Genomic DNA, 8,590 nt, shown 5'->3' on the forward strand with positions numbered 1-8,590 from the left:
TATGGTGATAATATGGTATGGTGATAATATGGTATGGTGGTAATATGGTATGGTGAGGTCTCTCAGTATGGTGATAATATGGTATGGTGAGGTCCTCAGTATGGTGTAATATGGTATGTGATAATATGGTATGGTGATAATATGGTATGGGGTAATATATAATATTTGAGAAACAAAACAATTACATGAAGAGTTATAACATGTATAAATCACTAGTCACAACAAACAGACAAGGCATCTGGGTCAATGTTGATAACAGCAAGGCTACATTCTGATGAGTACCCTTCTCCCAAAGTGGCACTTGTACACTCCCCCTCTGTGTTTAGGAATATGTTGGAGTGTACGAGTGCCACTCCTGGAGAAGGGTAGGCGATCGTACACACTGACAACTCACCTTTTTGTCTGGAATCAGGGCACACTCAGAGATGTTGGACAGATGTCCTCTCTCAAACACCAGCAGGGCGGCGCCAGTCTCTGTGTCCTTCAGAAGGAGACATACATAGTGTGGCACTAATGGCACCCTATTCCCTACAGAGGGCACCACTCTCTGTGTCCTTCAGAAGCAGACATACATAGTGTGGCACTAATGGCACCCTTATCCCTACAGAGGGCACCAGTCTCTGTGTCCTTCAGAAGCAGACATACATAGTGTGGCACTAATGGCACCCTATTCCCTACAGAGGGCACCACTCTCTGTGTCCTTCAGAACAGACATACATAGTGTGGCACTAATGGCACCCTATTCCCTACAGAGTGCACTACTCTCTGTGTCCTTCAGAAGCAGCTACATAGTGTGGCACTAACGGCACCCTATTCCCTACAGAGTGCACTACTCTCTGTGTCCTTCAGAAGCAGACATACATAGTGTGGCACTAATGGCACCCTATTCCCTACAGAGTGCACCACTCTCTGTGTCCTTCAGAAGCAGACATACATAGTGTGGCACTAATGGCACCCTATTCCCTACAGAGTGCACTACTCTTGACCAGAGCCCTATAGGCCTTGTCCGAAGTAGTGCACTATATAGGGAATAAGGGTGCTATTTAGTCCACAACAATATCATATAGTTCAGGTTAATACCTATATGCCTGGTCAGAAGTAGTGTACTATATAGGGAATAGTGGTTATAAATAGTGTACTATATAGGGAATAGTGGTTATAAGTAGTGCACTATATAGGGAATAGTGGTTATAAGTAGTGGCACATATATAGGGAATAGTGGTCATAAGTAGTGCACTATATAGGGATAGTGGTCATAAGTAGTGCACTATATAGGGAATAGTGGTTATAAGTAGTGCACTATATAGGGAATAGTGGTCATAAGTAGTGCACTATATAGGGAATAGTGGTCATTAGTAGTGCACTACATAGGAAGAGTGGTCATTAAGTAGTGCACTATATAGGGAATAGTGGTCATAAGTAGTGCACTAATATAGGAATAGTGGTCATAAGTAGTGCACTATATAGGGAATAGTGGTCATAAGTAGTGCACTATATAGGAAAGTGTCATAATAGTGCACTATATAGGGAATAGTGGTCAAAGTAGTGCACTACATAGGGAATAGTGGTCATAAGTAGTGCACTATATAGGGAATAAGGTGTATTTAGGCCACAACAATATCATATAGTTTCAGGTTAAACCTATAGGCCTTGGTCAGAAGTAGTGGACTATATAGGGAATAGTGGTCATAGGTAGTGTACTATATAGTGATAGTGGTATAAGAAGTGCACTATATAGGGAAGAGTGGTCATAAGTAGTGCACTATATAGGGAATAGTGGTCAAAGTAGTGCACTACATAGGGAAGAGTGGTCATAAGTAGTGCACTACATAGGGAAGAGTGGTCATAAGTAGTTGCACTATATAGGGAATAGTGGTCATAAGTAGTGCACTACATAGGGAAGAGTGGTCATAGGTAGTGCACTACATAGGGAAGAGTGGTCATAAGTAGTGCACTACATAGGGAAGAGTGGTCATAAGTAGTGCACTACATAGGGAATAGTGGTTATAAGTAGTGCACTATATAGGGAATAGTGGTTAAAAGTAGTGCACTATATAGGGAATAGTGGTCATAAGTAGTGCACTATATAGGGAATAGTGGTTATAAGTAGTGCACTACATAGGKAAGAGTGGTCAGAAGTAGTGCACTATATAGGGAATAGTGGTTATAAGTAGTGCACTATATAGGGACTAGTGTTCCATTTGGGAAGCAGACCTAGTGTTTGGTGGACTTGTGTTTGGTGGACCTACCCACAGAGTGGCCGTCTTGTCGTGGGAGCTGGTCAGGACTTTGGTGTCGTCAAAGCAGAAGTGACAGCTGGTGACAGCGTCTGTGTGACCCCTCAGCACCTTGATGGGAATCTGCAGAGGCACGGGGGGGATCAAGCCCCATTTCACATCTTCATTACACCATGATGGGGGTCTGCAGAGGCATGGGGAATCAAGCCCCATTTCACATCTTCATTACACCATGATGGGGTTCTGAAGAGGCACGGGGAATCAAGCCCCGTTTCACATCTTCAGTACACCATGATGGGGGTCTGCAGAGGCATGGGGGAATCAAGCCCCATCTCACATCTTCATTACACCATGATGGGGGTCTGCAGAGGCACGGGGAATCAAGCCCCGTTTCACATCTTCAGTACACCATGATGGGGGTCTGCAGAGGCACGGGGAATCAAGCCCCGTTTCACATCTTCAGTACACCATGATGGGGGTCTGCAGAGGCATGGGGGAATCAAGCCCCATTTCACATCTTCAGTACACCATGATGGGGGTCTGCAGAGGCATGGTGGGATGAAGCCCCATTTCACGTCTTCATTACACCATGATGGGAGTCTGAATCAAGCCCCATTTCACATCTTTATTACACATAGTAGTAGTATTTGGGCCCAGTTGTTTTCCTAGCACTGTTTCAACATGCTAACGTTTTAGCATTTTTTCCCACAAATCCCATTCAAGTCATGGGACTGATATTAGCATTTTTCACGCATCATGTCAAAATCATATGAAACGATCTAAAATTGTATTGTGAAAAGCTCAACAAAGTCACTTATATATATGTTTTGAACACGACTAAAGCATTGCAGTAATGACAATGTGAATAATCATCATTTAATAYGACAGGTCTGTTCTGTTCTGTTTATATAATGACACCTCAATTAATGACCCATCTGTTGCGATGTCTTGGGTCGTCATTTATATGTTTGGCCACCAGCCAGCTGTATAGCAGGAGGGCTTTTCACGCAGCGTTTCCTAGCCTGGTCCCAGATCGGTTTGTGCTCTTGCCAACTCGTTGTCAAGACAAGCATGTTTGTCATGAGTGGTAAGGAGTTGGGCATGACAACACAAACAGACTGGGACCTCAAGTGTTTCCATGTTTAAGGAAACGGTTTTCATTTAAACGCTTGTCTGTCTAKTAGGCTAAGTTGCCATCATTCATTCATGTTATTGTCAGTGTTAGGACACAGGTGCAAAGCAATTAATTATGTATAGCTATGTGGCTAGCTGTTAGCTTGACTTGCTAACGTTAGCTATTAGTTGATCAATCACTCATTGACGTTTGTAGTTTTAAAAACAGTTTACAGGGAAGTAGCTGCACACTATTACAGCACATAACCTAGCTAGCTAACGTTAGCTGCTCTATAAAGAGCTATGAACATGAAGGCTATCCAACCCTTCGTAGCCGCTAGCTAACTGATACCTGGGCAGCTCCTGATGTTCCCACACGAGGCACTTCTCTTCTTCCACATCCTTCTCCCCTTCCCCCATCAAAATGGTCTCGTCAAGTGACAAAGGTCGATATTTCTCCACGTCATTTTGTCCAGGGAAAACGAAATGTATTTCTCTATGTTAGGAATTTCATTGTTTTTCTCAAAAGTATCTAGTACAGTAGCTAACCGGGCAGTCAGAGTCGCCAATGTCGTCCAAGTTTGCTCTGCCAGTCAGTGCGTTTCCATGGCGACGGCCAGGCATCAGAGCACTGAAGTTTGGTGTGACTGAGATGGATAATCTGAAAATGTGCAGACTACAAAAAATATTTGTTGTCTGTGTATGTAATGACAATGTTTATATAATACACACACATATATATAACATTATTACATACATAACATACACACACACGTGCATTCGGAAAGTATTCAGACCCTTTGTCTGGGTTTCCACATTTTTTGTTAAATTACAGCCTTTATTCTAAAATGGATTAAATCGTTTTTTCCCCACACAATACCCATATTGACAAAGAAAAAAGAACAGATTTTTTTGAATTTTTACAAATTTAATAATATATCACATTTACGATAAGTATTTCAGAACCTTTTACTCAGTACTTGGTTGAAGCACCTTTGGCGGATTACAGCCTTGAGTCTTCTTGGTTATGACGCTAACAGAGCTTGACACACCCTGTATTTGGGAGTTTCTCCCATTCTTCTCTGTAGATCCTCCTCAAGCTCTGTCAGGTTGGAATGGTGAGCGTCGCTGCAACAGCTATTTTCAGGTCCTCTCGAAGATGTTTTGATCGAGTTCAAAAGTCCGGGCCACTAAGGACCATTGAGACTTGTCCGAGAGCCACTCCTGCGTTGTCTTGGCTGTGTGCTTTAGTTCGTTGCTGTTGGCAAGGTGAACCTTCGCCCCAGATCTGAGGTCTGAGCGCTCTGGAAGCAGTTTCTCTCTGTACTTTTGCTCTGTTCATCTTTGCCTCCGATCCTGACTAAGTCTCCCAGTCCCTGGCCGCTAGAAACAAATCTCCCCGAGCACAAGCACTGGCCCCGAGCTCACCGTGGGGTGCCTGGCCCAGGTCTTCCGCCAGCATGTGATGCCTGCACACACATCTTCAGTCCAGGGTGTGACCAGACCGTTTAGGCCCCTGTGGCTAAATCTGTGTCTCATGGCGAATCTTATGCGAAGCTAGGCTGTTCATGTGTACTGCTCTTTTAACTGAAGGGAGTGGAGTTCAGTCTTTTCCACTCTAAGCCATATAAAGGCCTGATTGTGGAGTGGTGCAGAGATGGTTGTCCCCTTCTGGAAGGTTCGTCGCCATCTCACGAGAGGAACTACTGGAGCTCTGCCTCAGAAGAGATCATTGATTGTGGTCGAGTTTGGGGGGCCGGGCGGCCAGCTAGGGAGGCTTTGGTGGTTCCCAAACTTCTCCATTTAAGAAATGATTGGGAGGGCCACAAGTCTGTTGGTCTTCGGGGACATTCACCTGATCAAACCTCATGGCACTTACCTGATTTTGACATTTGTCGTGAGCTCATGCAACTACCCGTCGACTCTTTCCATAGACATGCTTGTCAACTGTGACCTTGTATGACGATCAGGTTGTGTGTCTTCCCAATCAAATGTCCAATCAATTTGAATTTACCCACAGGTGGACTCCAATTAAGTTGTAGGAAAACATCTCAAGGATAGATCATGTGGAAACCAGGGATATCACGCGTGAGCTCAAATTCCGAAGTCTCATAGCAAAGGGTCTGGAATACTTATTGGGTAAAATAAGGGTATTTATTTTTGTGTGTTAATTTTTAAATTTGCCAGAAATGTTAAAAAACCTGTTTTTCCATACTTGACTTTGGTATCTATGGGGTATTGGTGTGTAGATTGATGAGGGGTGGAAAAAATATGAATGTAATACAAATATAGAATAAGGCTAGTAACGTTACAAAATGTGAAGAAAGGTCAGGGGTTGAAGTACTTTCCGGAATAGGTATACAGCTCAACTGTTGATGGTAAATTTTAAAGATTCGGCAACTTCCAAAGCCCGTCCCAGACACATTGCACTGACAATCTGGAATGGCAATTTTGGAAAAATAAAAATTACGACAGAGAAACAGATTATACTTTTTAAAAACTCATTTTTTATTGATTAAGCAGACAGAAGCACAAATTCAAGACCTCTCAACATAATCAGCCCCGAGAGCACTTGATCAGAAGCTGACCCAAAAAAAGCACATCTCATGAGCCAATTATCCAGAATAAAAAAAGTTTAAAGTTAAGGCCCACTGATTCATCAAGGCATGAGTACAAACAGGGACTAATTGGACTGTCCCTAATGCCATAGCAGAATTGGTTCCTGACTCTCGTTCCTCCGTATCTATCCTCAGTGAGGAGGACACTGGTGGATTCCTGTTGTACTGTTCGGATTCACTCGATATGACTGCCAGATTCCTTCCCAACGGATGCTTCAACCTGGTCAGATGGGAGAGGGAAGGATCAACTTCAGATCATGTATGTAAATGACACTGGCATAATACTGTAATATGTTTAACATGAACAATGGGTCACTTGGTTTTGGCCTGGAGTTCAAACCGCTTTTGGGCCTGGTTATAAACTAATTTTAATACTACAAAATTAAGTTTTAAAAAGCAGCATAGAAACCACCATTTGGATCAAGCACCTTGTGGAGCCATAATAAGGTATGTATTAGAGGGATTCAGCTAGGTCTATGGTATGTTGTTAGAGGGTGGTTCCTATGGTAATGTGTTACGAGGGATTCAGTAGGATCTCAATGGTATGTGTCTAGAGGGCTAGGTCTATGGTATGTGTTAGAGGGTAGGTCTATGGTAATGTGTTAGAGGTTGTAAGCTCTAATGGTATGTGTTAGAGGGATTCAGTAGGTCTATTGGTATCTGCGTCTAAGAGGGATTCAGTAGGTCTACTGGTATGGTGTTAAAGAGGGATTCAGTAGGTCTATGGTACTGGTGTTAGAAGGGTAAGGTCTATGTATGTAGAGGGAATTCAGTAGGCTATGTTATGCTGTTAGAGGGTTAGGTCTATGGTATGCGTTAGAGGGATTCCAAGTAGCCGCCTATGGGGTATGTGTTAGAGGATTCAAGGTAGGCTCTATGGTATGTGTTTAGAGGGTTCAGTAGGGTCTATGGTAATGTGTTAGAGGTAGGCCTATGGTATGTGTTAGAGGGTAGGGCACTATGGTATGTGTTGAGAGAGGGATTCAGTAGGTCTTATGGTATGTGTTAGAGGGGTAGGATTCTAATGGTATGTGTGTAGAGGTAGGTCTATGGTATGTGTTAGAGGGTAGGGTCCTAATGGTAATGTGTTAGAGCGGATTCAGGATAGGTCTAATCGGTTATGGCGTTAGACGGGATTAAGTATAGGGTCTCATGGTATGTTTAGAGGGATTCAGGGTAGGTCTGATGGTAATGTGTTACAGAGGGTAGGTCTATATGGTATCGCGTTGAGAGGGATTCAGGGTAGGGCGTCCTATGGTATGTGTTAGAGGGATTCAGTAGGGTCTATGGGTATGTTGTTAGAGGGATTCAGTAGGTCTATGGTATGTGTTAGAGGAGGCCTGATGGTATGTGTTAGAGGGGGTAGGGAGGGCCTATGGTTGGTGTTGGAGGGGATTCCAGTTAGGGCCTATGGTATGTGTTTGAGAGGGTAGCTAATGGTAAAATGTGTAGAGGGTAGGCCTCTGGATAATGCTGCGTTAGAGGGTTCAGTAGGCAGCCCTATGGTTATGTGTTAGAAGGGTAGGATGAGCCTATGGTATGTGTTGGAGGGATTCAGTAGGTCTATGGTATGTGGTTAGAGCGGGACAATTAGCTAGGCCTAAATCTGGTATGTTGTCGAGGGGATTCAGTAGGTTCTTGGTATGTGTTGAAGGGTAGGTCTTATGAGGTATGGTTGTTAAGAGAGGTAAAGAAGACTTCTATGGTCAATGTGTTAAGAGAGAGAGTTCAGTAAGGTCTATGGTATGTGTTGGAGGGATTCAGGTAGGTCTAAATAGATGGTATGTGTTGGAAGGGTCAGGTAGGTCTAAGATGATGGTATTGATGTTAGAGGGTAGGTCTATGGTATGTGTTAAGGGTACGGATGAGTGTCTGATGGTCATGTGATTAGGACGGGGGTAGGCTAGATGGGTATTGTGTAGAGAGGGATTACAGGTAGGTTCTAATAGGTATGTGTTGGAAGGGTAGGGCTACCTAGATGGTACTCGGGATGTTTAGATAGGGTAGTGGTTGAGTGCTTCTTAATGGTAATGGTGTTAGAGGGAATTGACAGTAAGAGTCTATGTAATGATGTTTGGAGGATTCCAGAGGTTAGGTCTCATAATTAGCTTATGGTATGTTGTTTGGAGGGATTCAGTAGGTCTAGTGGTAAATGTGTTAAGGGGCGGTAGGGTCTAATATATGGTAATGGGGTGTTGGTGGAGTAGGGGTAGGTCTATATGGTATGATGGTTAGAGGGTAGGTCTATAATGGGTGATGTGTTAGAGGGTATGGGGTCTATTTGGTATGATTGTTAGAGGCGGGTTTAGGTCTAGAGACTGGTATGTGTTAAGACCGGGTTAGGGTCTTATGGGGTTATGGTGTTAACCGGAGGGCGTAGGCGGTCCTGAGTGGTAACTGGTGCTTAGGAGGCGGTAGGGGGCTGCAGGGCTCTATGGTCATTCGGGATGGTTAGATGGGTGAGGCTTTATTGGGTATGCTGTTAGGACGGGGTACGCGGGCTCTTATAAATGGTATGATCGCTGTTAGGGCATTTCTCAGGTAGTGTATCTATTCAAATGGTAACGATGTGTTTAGGGTCGAGGGTAGTGGGATCTATTGAATAACTGTGAATGGTGTGTA

The 8,590-nt window shown here is 43.7% G+C and overlaps 1 long non-coding RNA gene across 1 annotated transcript; it reads left to right on the forward strand.

Moving 5' to 3' along the window:
- The first annotated feature begins 6,524 nt into the window (after positions 1-6,524).
- On the forward strand, positions 6,525-7,543 carry LOC139027271 (uncharacterized). The gene is made up of 3 exons (XR_011479342.1): positions 6,525-6,551; positions 7,010-7,039; positions 7,500-7,543. It is a non-coding gene; the product is annotated as an uncharacterized lncRNA (long non-coding RNA).
- The last annotated feature ends 1,047 nt before the right edge of the window (positions 7,544-8,590 follow it).

The sequence above is a fragment of the Salvelinus sp. IW2-2015 genome, unplaced genomic scaffold, assembly GCF_002910315.2.
Source record: "Salvelinus sp. IW2-2015 unplaced genomic scaffold, ASM291031v2 Un_scaffold9027, whole genome shotgun sequence".
NCBI classification, from domain to species: domain Eukaryota; kingdom Metazoa; phylum Chordata; class Actinopteri; order Salmoniformes; family Salmonidae; genus Salvelinus; species Salvelinus sp. IW2-2015.